Raw genomic sequence first — 18,076 nt, 5'->3', positions numbered from 1 at the left:
TGTTTTACATTTTATAACATGATACACTACAGGTATTTGCACATATGCAGTCGCCATGCATAGGACAACTACTCGACTTTCTTAGCTGGAAATACAATACTCAGTCTTGCCCACCACATACAGTCATGCCCACAAATATTGGCACCCTTGGCAAATATGATCAAGTAAGGCTGTGAAAATTAATCTGCATTGTTAATCCTTTTGATGTTTTATTTGAAAAAATCACAAAAATGTATCCTTTCATTGGATAATAAGAATTTAAAATGGGGGGAAATATCATTATGAAATAAATGTTTTTCTCTAATACACATTGGCCACAATTAAGGACACCCTTTTATTGGATTATTTTTTAAACCTCCACTTGCCAGTTTAACAGCTCAAAACTGTCTCCTATAATGCCTGATGAGGTTAGAGAATCACTCCAGACCCTTCAGATTCAGATTCTTCTCCTCTTCCGTTCACTCCTCTCATTTTCTGTAGGGTTCAGGTCAGAGGACTGGAATGGCTATAGCAGAAGCTTGGTTTTGAGCTCAGTGACCCATTTCTATGTTGTTTTTGAGGTTTGTGTTTGGATTATTGTACGAGTGAATCATCCAAACTGGGCCCATTATAAGATTTCTAACAGAGTCAGTCACTGATTTTTCATCTGTTGGTATTTAATAGAATCCATGATGCCATGTGTCTAAACAAGACGTCCAGGACCTCCAGCAGAAATATAGGCCCACAACATCAAAAATACTGCAGTATATTTCATTGTACACATGGGGTACCTTTTATCCCTGTTTTCACCAAACCCATCTTGAGTGTTTACTGCTAAAAAGCTCATTTTTTAGTTTCATCTGATCATAGAAGCCAGTCCCATTTGAAGTTCCAGTCGTGTCTGATAACTGAATATGCTTTAGTTTGTTTTTGTATGAGCTTGGAGAATTTTTCTTGAAACGCTCCCAAACAACATGTGTTGATGTAGGTTCTGTTTGACAATTTTTTTAAAGGTTTTCTGAACCAGAAACTCAACTATTTTCTGCAATTCTCCAGCTGTGATCCTTCTTTAGCCACTCAAACTGACCTCCTCACCATGCATTAAGACGATATAGACACATGTCCTCTTTCAGGCAGTTTTCTAACATTTTCTGTTGATTGGAAATTCTTAATTATTGTCCTGATGGTGGAAATGGGAATTGTCACTGCTCTAGCTCTTTTCTTAAAGCCACTTCACCAATTTGTGAAGCTCAATCATCTTTTGCTGCACATCAGAAATATATTCTTTGGTTTTTCTGATTGTGATGGAAGATTAAGGGCATTTGGGCTTTGTTTTCCCTCCACTTTATATTTCTGTGAAACAGGAAGCAATGGCTGGATAATTTCATGTTTATAATCATGCTGGAGTGCTCAAAATTGTGAATATGAATGGGAATATACTTCAGAGATATTTTACTCATAAGAATTTCTAGGGGTGCCAATAATTGTGTCCAACGAGTATTTGAGAAAAACATTAATTTCATAATGATATTTCCCCTCCGTTTTAAATTCTTATTATCCAATGAAAGGATACATCCTTGTGAATTTTTTAAATAAAAAATCAAAAGGATTAACAATGCAGATTAATTTTCACAGCCTTTTTTGATCATATTTGCCAAGGGTGCCAATATTTGTGGGCATGACTATAAGAGTTTCTGGAAAACAGACTCTTCTTTTTGGCTCAGAGCAGCAGGGCTGTCAAACTCCACCACCTTCCCAGCATGCATCACCAGCACTCTGAGTCCATAATTGTATTCAGTCTGTGGGATAAGAAAGACTGGTTGAGTTGTATGGCAGCAGAACTGTTCTTGAAAAGTGTTTTAAATTAACTTGTTACGTTAATTAAAAAAAAAGTCACTACCAGGTTTAGTTTTTTTAAGTTCCAAACAACAAGACCATCGTTTTCTTTGGCAGCTTGTCTTAAACCTAATCATGCACTTACTAAAATGCTTGCTAGTATGCTTGACTGTTCAGCACAAAGGTTAACAGAGATAATCATAGTCATTTAAGGGGATTAACAATCATAAAATAGTTGCAAATATACTTTTACAATTTAAACGCTTTGTTTGATTTAAGAAATGCACAGAACTGTGCACTCTTTCTGTGTTAACAATTATTATTATTTTTTTTTTTTAAGAAAATCAGTTTTGCATCGCTACAATTTAATACCTGTGGAGCACTGGTTGGAACAGATCTATCTTTTAATTTTTCTCTGATAGTTTTCTGCAGAAGCAAGTCAGTCTTATGGTCGACGCTTCAATGTATGAAATCTATTGAAACATAAATAACATTAAAGTACAAAGGTAAGATTGTTTGTTTGACATGGTCCATGTTGTTCTTTAATTATACATTAGTTTTATACATTAGACTCTGTAAGAAGGGCACGGGCAAGACACAGCAGCTGCCTCTGGCCCACAGACAGAGACTTTCCCCTCTCTTCAACCTCCGAATCCAGGCCACCTGTAATGGGAGACACAGACAAAGCAAAAAAAAAAAGAAGAAGAATATTAAAGACAGCATTTTCTCATGCCCTAGATAAATCCTATCAAGTAAGACAACAATCAAAAGTGTTTGACTCTAACTGATCCACTGCACTAAATCTCCCAGGTGGCATTGCTCAAGGGCAGCAACTGTAAGTCTGGATGGAGGCCACGGGGATCAAGGTTCTCTCGCACTGTGCTGAAGAACAGGAAGGGATCCTGGATGATTAAAATATATTGCCTGCGCAAAGCTGAAAATCAAGCCTGACATTAGATTGGTGATGGACAGTGCATAGGACAGAGACTGGATGATGATCTTCTGAAACTGGACAATAGTGCTGCAGTAGAGTTGGGTTTCATAAACGTTCCATTATAGACCAATAAAGTACATGTGAAACTTATTTTAATTCATAATTTGCCCAATAGTTAACATTCTCAAAGCTCTGTTGACTGTGGCTGTCTGACATTAAGCTAAAGATTCTGGTAAAGAGCACCTGCTAAATGCCTTTCATGTGAATTTACACTCTAATCTTATAAAGAGGTTAACCTGGGATTTGAGCTGATGCTGGATCACAGTGATCACACTGATGACGGTTACTTCAGAGACACACCGGTCATCTGGAGCCGAACGTCCAGCCACTGCATGGCAGCATTACTGTTAAAGAGACAGCGCCTCTCATTCTCCTCCTCAAATCTGCTCTCAAACACACAAAAATACAGTTTAAATCAGCATTGCAAGCACTGTCAGGCAATTCTCAACATTTATTTAAGTGTCATCAAGTAGGTGTTAAAAAATATTGAGGGAACTCATTACACAATGAATAACAACACTTGAGATTCCTTGTGTTTTATCATTGAGTTACTTAACATTGAGTTGAATGATCAAAATAATCATTACTATATCAATAATTATTTAATAGATTTAATGTATTAAATAATGTAAATGTAATGTAAATGTAATGTAAATGTAATGTAAGTAATAAGTAATAGTCAGAAAAATAATGTCACAATGCAACAAAAACAGCTTAATTTTCTTTATGCAAAATAATTTTTACTTAACTATTTTACTGTGAAATATGACCCAGAAATTTCTTCAAACCAAACACACCTGGTGTCCACTGTAGACAGACTGCTGAGTGTTTCGGAGAAGTGTGAATAAACTGGAAAAGCGTGAGGCTACACACATGTTTCAGAGGTGATAAAAACAGTGAGTTTAGTAGTAGAGCACCCCCAGAGGAGGTAAGGGAAGCAGCACCCAATGGAGCCCAAACACATTGGCCAGGAGAATGTTTAAGACTATGGTGTAAAGATCCATAAAGATCCATACACGGTCATGTAAAACTTCAACTCAGAGCTTGCATTCTCCGTAGTACCTGAACCTCTGTCATCATTGAATCATTATTTGTATTGATCAGTACAAGAATTCCCCTGACATTTTAATTAAGTCATTCTATTTTTATTTTTATTGAGTTATATCATTCATTTAAAAACACTTTTACATGCTATTTAGATTTTTTTATTTTTAGAATTTGCTTAATTATCAATTTTCATCAGTATTCCAAAGAGCCAATGATAAATAACAGTACAGCCAATGAGAGAAAGCACCAGACTTCTGTGTTGTGCTTAAAGTAATATTTCAACCAAAAATGAATACTTACTGAAAATATACTCACCCTCTGGTCATCCAAAATGTAGATGAGTTTGTTTCTTCATGGGAACAGATTCTTGGAAATTGTATTCCCCGTAGTATCTGAACCTCTGTCAGGTGCGTGAAACCTAATAAGAGTGATGGAGTATATGGAGATACTCCAATCAAAACAATTTAAATAAGATGCAACGTGCACAAGACAGAAACATGATTTCTACATAATATCTACCTAAAAGAGAATGTTATAAGGCATTAAATAAGATTTCTGGCATAGATATAATATATATAACTCTAATGTTATGTTCATGTCAACCCCAATTATATATTATGCATATATAATGTTCTGCCAATGTGAAATAATTAGTTTTGCTTTATTTTTCTAATTCTTTACAGTCACACTAGTTCATACTTTATATAATGAGATTGTTTTGAAAGAAATCGACACTTTAATTCCGCATAGATGCATTAACTTGCTGAAAAGTGATGGTAAATATATTACAATGATGTCTACTTTTGAACTTTCTATTAATAAAAGAATCCAGAGTTTGCTTTTTTTTTGGCTTATATAAAAATATTAAACTGTATTTAAAACTGATAATAATCAGAAAGGTTTCTTGTGCAGCTAACAAGCATATTAGAATGGTTTCTGAAAATCATGTGACAACTGGACTGGAGTAATGATGCTAAATATTCAGCTTTGATCACAGGAATAAATCACAATTTGAAATAAATTAACAGTTCTTTTGAAATATCTCACAGTATCATTATTTGTATTGTATTATTGATCAACTAAATGCAGCCTTATGCTCTTTAAAACAATCTTACAGACCCCAAACTCTTGAAAGGTAGTGTAATAGATTGAATGAAACATCTAACTCACACAAGTCTCTCAGGAGAGAAGGAGGTCAGCGTTGACAGTGACACCAGCTCAGTCGTATTGTTCTTCAAATGGGAAATCCAGTGAGAAAGTCACCAGTCGGACACATTTCTGGAGGCTTTGTAGGAAAAAACTCAAGTAGTTACTGTAGTGATATTTTATAATACATACAGCTTACATTGATACAGTTGTTAATACCTTGCATTAGAAGAAGGGAGAGCGGAACAGCCACAGCCATGCATCCATCCACTGTCCTCCAATACGAGCGGTACACAGCCCAGGACAGCTTGCCCATTTGCTTCTGCTCCTCCCCAAACACTAGCTCCGGCTCACTGGCTTCGTCTTCCTCTCGGCCTATAGCATCTGAGGAAGAAGGTTTATCTGCATAAGTTCATTGGCATGGTTCACACATTCATTTCTCCTTAGCATTGCTGATGTCCTTGCAGTCTGTCGGGGCTTTTACCCGACAAAGGAAGAGAGATCTTCCTTTGTGGTAAAAATGCAGTCTTTCGAGCAATTTTAGTTTAGTTTAGTTCTATTTTAGTATAGTGTGCAGGATCATTTTTCTTTTTCTACTCTACTAGACTGTCTTTTTTTGATCCTATGCATCCATGCATCAGTGTCAGGTGTGCATGACCTTTGCACTAGTTTTTGTTTTTAATCTAACAGACCATACATTTTCAAGAATGTTAATGTTTATACTTTGCCTTTAAAGAGTAACTTTATACATATATTATAAATCAGTTCCTGGTTAGCTCTCCTGTTATGGAGGTCAACAGCAAACTTTTCCCACCACAGCCACCAGAGAGCCTTAGAGCAAGAAAGCAAAAACATTTACAAACTTACATTTTTTCATTATTTAAACTTTTGACAGATTATTTGAAAACTAATTTTAAAGGAGACAAATATATTTATATGAATGAAAGTGAAACAACTGATCTTCTGACGGTCCACTTAACGGCTAATTGCTCCTGCAGAAGCACATTCCCTTTTAATGCTGAGATTGAGTGCATGCAGATAAAAGCAGCGTTTTAGCCACCCATCCTCTGTCTTGTCATCAGGTGCACTGATAGAATCATGTTCCTCTGATTGCTTCCAGGAAAAACTCGCCTGGTCCATCTCAACAGCAGACAGAGGGTCCTCAGGACACACTGCAGAAAAATCGTGACCCATATAAAATGCACTAATTCAATGCATTTATCAATGTTTTAAGCACATTATTAATTTAATGAATCTGCCATGCATAACAATGCAGCAGTCATATGCGAATTTCATTTACTATTAGATTAATTTCATAACTGTGTTTAAATGGCAAGTAATAAGAAAACAAACAAAAACACGCAAATCTTATAAAAGATGAATGTTGCCACAAAAAGGCATGCCTGGATCGATCAGTACAAGAATTCCCGACATTTTAATTCAGTCAGTCTATTTTTTATTTTTATCGAGTTATTTAAATCATTCATTTAAAAACACTTTTACATGCTTCAGTTTTTATAGTTGCATGACGTGTTTTACAGTATTGTTCAAAATAATAGCAGTACAATGTGACTAACCAGAATAATCAAGGTTTTTAGTATATTTTTATTGCTGTGTGGCAAACAAGTTACCAGTAGGTTCAGTAGATTGTCAGAAAACAAACAAGACCCAGCATTCATGATATGCACGCTCTTAAGGCTGTGCAATTGGGCAATTAGTTGAAAGGGGTGTGTTCAAAAAAATAGCAGTGTCTACCTTTGACTGTACAAACTCAAAACTATTTTGTACAAACATTTTTTTTTTTCTGGGATTTAGCAATCCTGTGAATCACTAAACTAATATTTAGTTGTTTGACCACAGTTTTTTAAAACTGCTTGACATCTGTGTGGCATGGAGTCAACCAACTTGTGGCACCTCTCAGCTGTTATTCCACTCCATGATTCTTTAACAACATTCCACAATTCATTCACATTTCTTGGTTTTGCTTCAGAAACAGCATTTTTGATATCACCCCACAAGTTCTCAATTGGATTAAGGTCTGGAGATTGGGCTGGCCACTCCATAACATTAATTTTGTTGGTTTGGAACCAAGACTTTGCCCGTTACTAGTGTGTTTTGGGTCATTGTCTTGTTGAAACAACCATTTCAAGGGCATGTCCTCTTCAGCATAGGGCAACATGACCTCTTCAAGTATTTTAACATATGCAAACTGATCCATGATCCCTGGTATGCGATAAATAGGCCCAACACCATAGTAGGAGAAACATGCCCATATCATGATGCTTGCACCTCCATGCTTCACTGTCTTCACTGTGTACTGTGGCTTGAATTCAGAGTTTGGGGGTCGTCTCACAAACTGCCTGTGGCCCTTGGACCCAAAAAGAACAATTTTACTCTCATCAGTCCACAAAATGTTCCTCCATTTCTCTTTAGGCCAGTTGATGTGTTCTTTGGCAAATTGTAACCTCTTCTGCACATGCCTTTTTTTTAACAGAGGGACTTTGCGGGGGATTCTTGAAAATAGATTAGCTTCACACAGACGTCTTCTAACTGTCACAGTACTTACAGTAACTCCAGACTGTCTTTGATCATCCTGGAGGTGATCATTGGCTGAGCCTTTGCCATTCTGGTTATTCTTCGATCCATTTTGATGGTTGTCTTCCGTTTTCTTCCACGTCTCTCTGGTTTTGCTCTCCATTTTAAGGCATTGGAGATCATTTTAGCTGAACAGCCTATCATTTTTTTGCACCTCTTTATAGGTTTTCCCCTCTCTAATCAACTTTTTAATCAAAGTACGCTGTTCTTCTGAACAATGTCTTGAACGACCCATTTTCCTCAGCTTTCAAATGCATGTTCAACAAGTGTTGGCTTCATCCTTAAATAGGGGCCACCTGATTCACACCTGTTTCTTCACAAAATTGATGACCTCAGTGATTGAATGCCACACTGCTATTTTTTTGAACACATCCCTTTCAACTAATTCAACTAATTGCCCAATTGCACAGCCTTAAGAGCGTGCATATCATGAATGCTGGGTCTCATTTGTTTTCTGAGAATCTACTGAACCTACTGGTAACTTGTTTGCCACGTAGCAATAAAAAAAATATACGAAAAACCTTGATTATTCTGGTTAGTCACATTGTACTGCTATTATTTTGAACAATACTGTACTTCGATTTTTAGGATTTGATTAATTATCAGTTTTCATCAAAGTATTCCAAAGAGCCAGTGATAAATAACAGTATACAGCCAATGAGAGAAAGCACCAGACTTCTGTGTTGTGCTTAAAATAACAGTTCAACCAAAATGAATACTTACTGAAAATATACTCACCCTCTGGTCATCCAAAATGTAGATGAGGCTGTTTCTTCATGGGAACAGATTCTGGGAAATTTAGCATTACATCATTGGATCCTCTGCAGTCAGTGGGGAGTTTTTTATTTTTATTTTTTATTAATGTTAAAACACCACAATGATGGATTTGTTTATTACAAACACACAGCTTTTTGCTTCACAAGATGCATATGACATTAACTGATGAACTGGAGTGGTGTGGATTATTGTTATGATTATTATTTTAGCAACTGTTTTGACTTTCATTCTGACGGCACCCATTCACAACAGAGGACCCATTGGTGAGCAATGTTGTAATGCTCAATTCCTCCAAATCTGTTCCCATAAAAAGAATAATCTACATCTCAAATAAATTTCCGGCAAATGCAAATTTTTGGGTAAACTATTCCTTTAAGTATGGACTAGATCTAACCTTATGTATTGTGCAAAAGGGTTAATAATTAAGACTCAAGTCTGCGCTTGTCAAATGTACCAGTCTATAGCTGAAAAATTTAGCAAGGTTTTAAACATTACATCCAAAGTTTTAGTGGGGCACTGTGTGGAATAGGTTGATGTACAACAGAACTTGTATACTGTAAAATTCCCGTGGGCTCAGTTCCTGATGTGTGTATGAAGTCATGACAGAAAGTCATGTGTGGGTTTGAAGATGAGAGTAAGTCAAAGCACTGATTTCATTGAAAAACAGAGAAACACTTGTGTTTTGTGTTATGCTTTATTGGGTGAGTGGGAGCGGTGGTCTGACTGTAGAAAAAGATAGCAAGTTCTCTGGTCTATTTATACAAACACAGGGTTACCTACCGATTTTCAAAAACCAGGGCTCTTTAAATGTGGGGTTTATCAAGGATAGATAAAGAACTTTTTATTCTGTCAAATCAGATGTAGGTACATGAACCAAAAAATTGTATTACCCACTCAGTGAAAACCCTGAATTTGGTCAGTGCACATAAATTGGCATTTCTTCACACTTTATAAGTTAGACAAAAATGAATAAAAGGAAACAAAAAAAATAATATTAATAATTAAAGCAGGTCTACAAATGCAGTTCCCTGGAAAAAGACAAATCTCTTTAAATATGGGGTGCTGCAGACTAAGGCAACTTTTAGTCAATAAAAAGGGTAATCTATTAGGAATGAAACTATACAACATTGTGTTTTCCTTCTCATTTACACTGTACACAGTCCATATCTCTCATGTTTGGCAGCAATAGCCAATACACGTTTGTGTAACAATTATCCTACATTTTACACCCAAATACAACTCAGACACTATACAAACATACATGAGCACAGATTTCTTTTTCTTCTTAAGGCCTCTTTTAGAGAGCTTGGACAAAAACTTGGATGAACTTGAAAGGAATGACTGAATTTAGCGAACCATTAAATCCATCGGTATGGACTTACAAGTACCTCCAATGAAATAAAGCATTCAATCACATTTTCATTACACTGCGTCCTGTTTTGTGAGACACTTCATCCTGCTTTACACGAGAACATTTACACACAAGGTTTTCTTTACCGATTTTTTTTTTACGGACACATTTGCAGTGTTTTAATAAAGACACAACCTGCATGCATCCAATGCCATTTCAGCTTTTTTTTTTTTTTTTATAAGTTATTCCTTATGATGATGATCAACCTTTCAACGTGTAGCAAGTCCCAAGATATTTACCCTCCTGTTTATCTTCTCTATATAAAACATGATAGTCCAACATGGCCAAGTATGTAAAAGCCAAATATTTCATTTCCAAACCACTAATATTAAAAACAACCAACTAAAGTTATACAAAGTTTCAAGCTTCTGTTTAAAATTCCAAAGCAGACTTAAAAAAAAAAAAAAAAAAAAAAAACATTTATCAACTGATTATAATTGAACTGGGTCAAAGAGTTTGTCCGAAGCGTCACTTTTGTATTCAAATTTGCCATAGTATGTACAAATGTATGTTTGTACGCATGAAAACAAACATTTACACAATAAAAGCCAGGAAACACTGTCCATTAGCTGCTACACTTCATGTGAGGGGCTTGCTTTAGCTAAAACAACCAAAAACATGTGAAAAAGTTTAAGTGCAGGGGGAAAAGTAGCGGTTTCGAGTGTCTGTTGGTGCCAAGACAGAGGTCTTTTCTGCTCTGTATTACAGAGGAATCAGCCAAAACACAACTGGCATCCATGTTCTTCATGAATCCCAGTTGAGGGCCACACTTTACGGCCAGCCAGCGTTCCTCTGTTGATGAGGGAGAGTAAAAAGAAGTGTAGTTTACCCTGAAACGGCTGGTGAAAACAGGTGATCTTCCAGGGAATGCTCCCATCTCACAAGCCCTGGGAACAGCGTTTTTCTTTCTGATCCCCATCAAGTTCTCGAAAGCCTGTGAAAGGCGACGTTCACAGGCTCTTTGTGTTGATGTGTGTTTTGTAATGCTTTGTGAGGTGGTCACTCCGCATGAAACGTTTCTGACACTTGTTGCACTCAAAGCGTTTGTCTCCTGAAAACAGACGAAAAAGAGGAGGAGAATTGAAACGGTGATGCATCACACTTGTATTTAAGGCGTGTGTGTGTTTGTAGCTTGCGTACCCGTGTGTGTCCTGGCGTGTCGTTGCAGCTCGTCACTGCGTGTGAATCGTTTCCCGCAGAAGACCCAGCTGCACACAAAGGGTCTCTCTCCCGTGTGCAGTCGGACATGCGCCCGCAGCAGCGAAGTCTTTCGAAAGGTCTTTTCACAGCCTGCTATGTGGCAGATGTGTTTTCTTTTCCCCACCTCTCCTGGCCTGCAGCATGCAGAAAGGGATTTCTGACACGTTGAGTATTTCATTTAATGACCATTGAGAAATAATTGTAAAATCTGTGTGGATCTGCATCACAGTTACATCCAAACAGTAGTTATTCTACACAGAACAAAACCCAAGCCAGTTTGCTGCTTGACCATTTGAATTGAATTGATATTTATCAGAAAGAAAATATCATTATTATAATTATCAGAGAAAACTTTTGAGTAGCCTACTTCTATACTATTGGCAGAGTATTGCTAAAAAGTGTGCATGCACATTCAGTTCAATACATTTTATTGTTTTTAAATCTTTATGTGCGGCATTTCTCTGTGTGAATAAGTAATAAGTAAAAAAAAAAACATTTAATAATATAATAATTTTTTATTATTTTTAGAAATATGAAAGCAGTCCTAAACATATGTCATTGGATTTTGATGTGAGAAAAACATTTTCACTGAGGGAAGCATTATTATTATGATATGCAACCCATTTAAAAATCAATAATCTGATGTATTTATAATAGTGCTGCCTTAATGGTGAAATTATTAAAAACATAAAGCTTTTCAAGACGTTAACTGATGTTTTTATCGATTGTTTGGACTCTCATTCCGACGGCACCCATTCACTGCAGAGGATCCATTGATGAGCAAGTGATGGAATAAAACAAACTTAGCATTAATTTGAACTGCTCATTTACCAGTATCAATTATTATAATAAATATCAATATCAAACAACATGGGAAAGACAAATTGTGATATTTTAGCCATATTGCCCAGACCCATCTTACCCCAATTACAAACAGACCCATTATATGTGAAGCTTTCCCACCTCTTTTCTGCGTCTTTGCAGTTTGGACAGGTGCAGGCCATGCGCCGCTTTTTCTCTCCTGGCTGACTCTGCAGTTCCAGTGCGAGTGTCTGCGTCTGTTCCACCTGCATGGTCTGCGTCTGTGTCTGCACACCGCCCAGCTGCAGACCCGCACCTGGAACCGTCTGCACCGTGAGATGCTGCTGGCCTAAAACACACCAGGCAAAGTGCAGCAGAGTTAACATCACATAACAAGCTGGATGTGCATCGAAATGAAGCACTCACTCACTCACTCACCCCCAGCGTTGGTGATTGTCACAGGAACACCCTGCACCTGGACACCATTAATATTGATGGTCTGAACTGCCTGAGCAGCAGATGTCAGCTGGGCTGCGTTCAGTGTTATCAGCCCCCCTCCAGCCGGGGCGATCTTAGGGAGAGTCCTTTCTTTCCTTGTCCCTGTTTGAGCCTTTTTAGTGACCATGGCAGGGGTGGGCGTGCTGGTGGGTGTTGTTGGTGTGCTAACTGTTGTCTCCTGTATCTGTACAGCCTGCCATTCACCTGAGGCCGTTTTAAACAGCAACTGGGAGAGCAGAGCACATGCATGACATCTTTAGATAATTGTAAACTTTTTTAAATGGAATCTTAACTGCCCTTGAACTTGATTAAATCATAAAGAGGAAATAAACAAAAAGGGGGTTTCTGATGTACCTGTGTGCGTTCTGGGGAGGGCACCTGCACACTGGGCGTGACTGTCTGTCTCTGTGGTACAGGGGGAAGTGTGGCAGAGGCGGCCTGTACAACTTTTAGAGCCTGCGGGGGGATCTGAACGACCTGCTGATCTGATTTCTGCTGAAGCAACTGCACCTGCTGCACCACAGCAGGCTGACCCCCCCTGGACTCTGCACGATCAGGAAGTTATTTCCTGCCTGCGACAGGAAGAGATTATTAGGGACATATGCAATCAACAAAAACAGCTGCTTGCATACGTATGGGGTGAATTTTAGAAAAAAATATTCTTAATTGTGATCCTCATATTTTATTCTCATAATTATAATTAAGATAATTTTATTGACTACAAATAATACCATTGCAACACTGGTATTATTTCAAATTAATCCTGAAATAAAATATAAATATTACATTAAAACCTAAACTAAAATTTTATCTTAGACAGAATTTTAAATGTTACAAAAAAAATACTAAAAGGAAATAAATAAAAACTAAAATAAGAAACGTGAACATACAATAAAAAAAACTAATAATATGATCACAGCACATTACAAAAAAAAAATATATAAATAAATAAATATATATATATATATATATATATATATATATATATATATATATATATATATATAAATACTAATGATTATTGGAAAATTTGAAAGATTTAATTAAACCCAGCATAAAAACTAATATGATGTATAGCTACTTTATAATTTATTGGTACTTTTTTATGACATTGATGCTGAGAAGGAATTATTTTGCATTGTGGATTAAATGTACTTAACAGTCATGTATAATAATGTCATGATCCTAAAAATGGCATATTTTTGGAATAATATCACATCGATGTGTTTTCATTTTGGGGTTCATTTTTGTGCAAACTTTGCGCAACAAACACAAAAGATCTGAAAATCCTTTGATTTTCCCTTAAGACACATGCCAACACAGAACAGTGTAAACCACAAAGGACATTTAGATGTAGAAATCGGTCAGATGAGACAACATCCATGAAACCAGCAACTGAAAAAAGCTCAAGCAGGAAGCCATAGCAGAACTACACAAACACACTTACCTGAATGATGTTGTCGGATGTGGTCTCTATTAGCAAGGTTTCGACTTGTTCAGCTACAGGTGGCGGTGAGTTCGGTTGAGGGTTTGGAGTGGGCGGAGCTATAGCCACCTGTCTCTTCCTCCCCCTCTTTCCCTTCACTGGAGCGGCAGCAGTCTCTGTAATGATCTCACTCGTACTAACATTGAGTGGGAGTGTGAGTCCACTAGGGAGCCGTACAAAGTTAGCATTTATGCTGGCATTATTCTGCCGCCGCTTCTGAGAAGACGGCTTGATCGCCAGCGTCTTCTGCTGGGGGGCCGGGGCCAGAGGTGGCGGGGCTGGTGTGGCGGTCTGAACTGTGACGGGTGAGGTGATGATGGCCTGGTTGGTTCCGGGGATGATCTGGATCTGTCCTCCCTGAGGCATCATTTGAATGGTCTGAGACCCCTGGAACTGAGGAATCACTTGGTACTGGATGTTGGCAGTGGATGTGCCTGCTGGACGTGTAGGGCTCTGAATAGTGAAGACAAAAGGGCTGGCCCCTGACGAACCAAGTCCAGCGGGCAGCTGGATTACATTTCCCTTTGCTGAGAGGAATCCAAGGTTTTTGGGTGGAGCCGGGGCAATAGGAGCGGGCTTGATGGGGTGCAGACGGCGCGTGGTTGGCTGAGATGGTGGCGTGCTGACTGGGGCCTGGGCGGCCGGAGGCCCGATCTTACTGCAGGTAGCCGCCAGAAGTGCCAGCGGAGAGGGCTGGGAATCCTACATGAGAGAGTATAACTGTAAGACTTATAACTGTAAGAATGCAAGCAAGAACTCATGAACAGAGCAGAGCAGTGAATAAAGAGACCTCAGAATACAAGAAAAGACATTAAACTTTCACAGCAGTTGTCAAATATGCAGTTTAAGGCCAGAATACATTAGATAACTTTTAAAACACTTGCTGAGCCTGGAAATGGTTTGAGAGGAAAAACCGGGCATCATGTGCCTTGTTGCTAGGATACGGGTGACAAATGAAAACAAAGTGTTCTAAAACCGGCTCAACATGTTCCATCTCTGATGACTGGATGGATTCATAGTTTGAAGCTAAAAAAAACTGTGTCTGTGCTCATAATTCACTACACGTTTTTTTTTCTGTTTTTTTCTGCGAAACCTGTCAACTCAAATGTGCAAACTGTCTTCGCCTTCCCGCCAACTAGTGTCAACTTGTCCAGACTGTAGAGGGGCAAAAAAGTCACGTAGTGTAGTTTGGTTTAGGATTTACTTTTATAAAAAACTTATCTCAGAAACAACTATTAAAGTTCACAAATAATTACAAAGAAACAGCAAGATACACAGAATTAAATGTGAAATTTTGAGTAGTAGCAGTTATTTGTTTTTATTGCCAGGCTTAATAAACAGTCATAATTTAATAAATATCAACTAACCCCATTGTTACTGACTATTTATTTCTTTTTTTTACAAACATTTCAATTTCAAGTTTTGACTCACAATAAAAGAAATCAATAAAAAATAATTTAGAACTTCACTATTTAGATTGTGTGAAAGTTTTGACATACATCCTTTTCAATAATAAAAAAATTGAATTTGAACTTCACTAACTATAGACATTTTATTTGAATGTCATAATATGAAATTTATAAAAAATAAATTGAGAATAACCAGTAATGGTAGTTTCATTTTAAATGACTTCTGTAGATGTCATTGCATTAAAATAATTATTGGCTTATCGGGTTAAATTTTTTTTTTTAACCAAAGCATCCCTAAAAATACAGACAGATGGGAGCTTACTTGAGAGGTGTTGGTGGAGGGCTGGAGATATTCACTGGGGCTGACTGCGACAGTGGTGGCCATACTGTCCTTTTGATCTGGGAGAAAAAGAAAACATCTGAATTGTCCAATCAATCAATTTCCATTTGACAGTGAAATAATGCACCAGGAGAGTCAAATGAATTCTGTGCATAGACTGTGCATGCATGCCCAGGGACTGTGTCATTATTTTCCAAAGCACCACAGCATTGTGATCAGTGTTTGCATAGAAACTGGAAATACTGAACAAATCAAATAACACGATTGTTTTGTTCAAAACAAAATAAACAAAACAGAAAGGCATGCACTTTCGGTAGCTATGAAGGCGTTACCTGTTGTAATCTAAACCCTGGAGAGGAGTGATTCAGCGGGACAGGCTTTAAAACTCAATCCACTAATAGCACACCATAAGATGTTCTCAATCCTGGTCCTGAAGTGCTGGGCTTCGTCAGAACAAGGACTGAGAGAGATACATCTATGGTAAACACCCAGCATTGACCCCATTGACCCCGATCCTAACCCAAACAAACACTTGCTCGCTAATTGGCAGTCAAATCTTGCTAAATGAACCGCTTATTCACATTTATATGACCTGGATCAAAATCACAGCAAGTCTAGGAATATTAAACCACAGTAACGTTACGTTTTTGCCATCATATTTTAACGGTTTTGCCTCTTGTTGTCATAACAAGTTAATCAGGCTGAAAATCTGAGCACAGCCGCTGGTAACCAACGTTTGTGTATTTACAGCAAAATTCGTGGTTGGAGGGAAGAGAGTGATATTTTTAATCTTATATAAAAGCAACATACAGTTTAGTTAAAGCTTTAGACTGAAGCCAGCGGCTAACGCTAACGGGCTACACGTCAGATGCCTGCAAGTGGTTGAGCTATGCTACATGAATTCTCTAAAATAACTATTTAACCTCATATTATATCATGTCTTAGTCAGCCGTTTACACATTTACGTCTTTCTATGAGCACGCAGTGCGCTATTCAAAGGTTATTCTGTCTGCAGGCAGACAAACTCAATAGTGCACTGATGGAGAAGGAAACTGCTGGCTTAGCATGCTAAAGTGCTAACTATAGCCAGATAAACTCTTCGCTGCGGAAAAGAACCGTGATTCCGGAAGTGTGCATTTGGTACAATCGCCGTGATACGCATGTTTTTTTTTTACTTGTGCGTTCTAGTTACGACATAAAATACACATCGGTTCCATTCGCTCGAGAAAATGTTTAAGAAAGTAACATAGTAGTATAAACACCAACGTTTATAATTCCTACCCACCGCTCATGACGACATTCGCTCTCCGTGAAGCCTTGAAGAGCCCACAAGAGATTCCGCCCCACCTGCGACCTCTGGCCAATCAGGTTACTTGTCAAATCACGCGAGCTTTCGGACCTGACTAATCATAGTAGGGCATTTGGATGATTGACAGTTGTTCCGGCCAATGAGATAAGGTTGTGTTTCTATGACAGATGAAGGATATATTCTTGGCCAATAGATTGTCGAGCTTTCAGGAGAAAGGCGGGCGTTGTGATGCAGTCAAAATAATAAGCCGGGCCAATAATACACAGGCTTGAATTTCACTGACGTTTAACTTGCCCAGTTAGAAATGGATAAAGCATATCAATCAAAAGCAATTGACAAGAATTTAAATAGAGCAGCCTGCGTGCACTGTTTTATTTTTGTATTGCAATATGAAAGCAGGTGCTCCATAGTATATATGGTTATTGTTATATATGGTGCATCTTTGACTTTTCAACATGGCATTTTACATTTTGTACATGCCATTTGTTTAGTGACCCCCAATATTAGTTAGAATTAATGTTTAGGCATTGTTAGCTGAATATATAAAACAAGTGGTCTGTGTAAATAATCATATTTGGAGACAAATTTGTACTCAGAAGTGAGTTAAATCTGGCAAAACCTCCTTTTCTGACTTGCAGTTAAAATTATAAATAGAAAGTTTTTGTTTAAAATTGTAGAAATCCAGACAGTTTTCTGATTAGGATATAAAACAATAAAAGTCTATGCAATGTCCCCATTTAGATTGTTAATTGTGTATGATGTCCCACATAAAAAAGTACTGTAGTGTTACCATGACTTAAAGACCGTAGAAGATAGTAATACAATCATACTAAATGATTATCACAGTCATATCCCATTGTATTAAGACAAGGCATTCTTGATAATAATTGTAAAAATGTTACTAATAGATATGAGGTAAATTCATACATTTCCACAGCAGTATTTTTGAACATTAGATGAGCTAGGATTCAAAATTTCTTCCTTGGTGTCGACATATTAGTGTGGGTTTTTACAGATAGGGATTTTGAATATATCTTTTATCACCCTCCATAAATCAGAAATAGCCAGAACAAAAACGTTTCGCTATTTTTTTTTTATTTTTTTTTAATAAAATGTTCAGGGAAATGATACATGAACAGACTGCTCCCTAAAAAAACTTCAGAATATAAACAGAAAACCCCGGAAAGTTTGTTTTATGCAAGCGTTTCTGAAGTGGAGATTTCTAGCTCAGTGCATGAGAGAAAGCCG

At 37.5% G+C, this 18,076-nt stretch overlaps 2 long non-coding RNA genes and 1 pseudogene across 3 annotated transcripts; all 3 read right to left on the bottom strand.

Moving 5' to 3' along the window:
• Window positions 1-1,657: 1,657 nt before the first annotated feature.
• Window positions 1,658-2,534, bottom strand: LOC113081657 (uncharacterized). Its single transcript, XR_003282255.1, has 3 exons — window positions 2,381-2,534; window positions 2,188-2,288; window positions 1,658-1,778 (listed from the first exon to the last, which is right to left on the bottom strand). It is a non-coding gene; the product is annotated as an uncharacterized LOC113081657 (long non-coding RNA).
• Window positions 2,535-2,614: 80 nt separating this feature from the next.
• On the bottom strand, window positions 2,615-5,274 carry LOC113081664 (uncharacterized). Of its 2 annotated transcripts, none has more exons than XR_003282257.1 (5): window positions 5,222-5,274; window positions 5,027-5,141; window positions 4,172-4,274; window positions 3,559-3,674; window positions 2,615-3,192 (listed from the first exon to the last, which is right to left on the bottom strand). It is a non-coding gene; the product is annotated as an uncharacterized LOC113081664 (long non-coding RNA). The 2 variants fall into 2 exon arrangements; XR_003282258.1 differs by having other exon boundaries at window positions 3,607-3,674.
• Window positions 5,275-9,049: 3,775 nt separating this feature from the next.
• On the bottom strand, window positions 9,050-16,873 carry LOC113081658 (transcription factor Sp2-like; annotated as a pseudogene).
• Between the last annotated feature and the right edge of the window lie 1,203 nt (window positions 16,874-18,076).

This window comes from Carassius auratus, unplaced genomic scaffold (genome assembly GCF_003368295.1).
Source record: "Carassius auratus strain Wakin unplaced genomic scaffold, ASM336829v1 scaf_tig00034822, whole genome shotgun sequence".
In the NCBI taxonomy this organism is placed as follows: Eukaryota; Metazoa; Chordata; class Actinopteri; order Cypriniformes; family Cyprinidae; genus Carassius; species Carassius auratus.
Note: the sequence above shows the minus strand (reverse complement) of the source record. Positions and strands in the feature narration are given on the sequence as shown.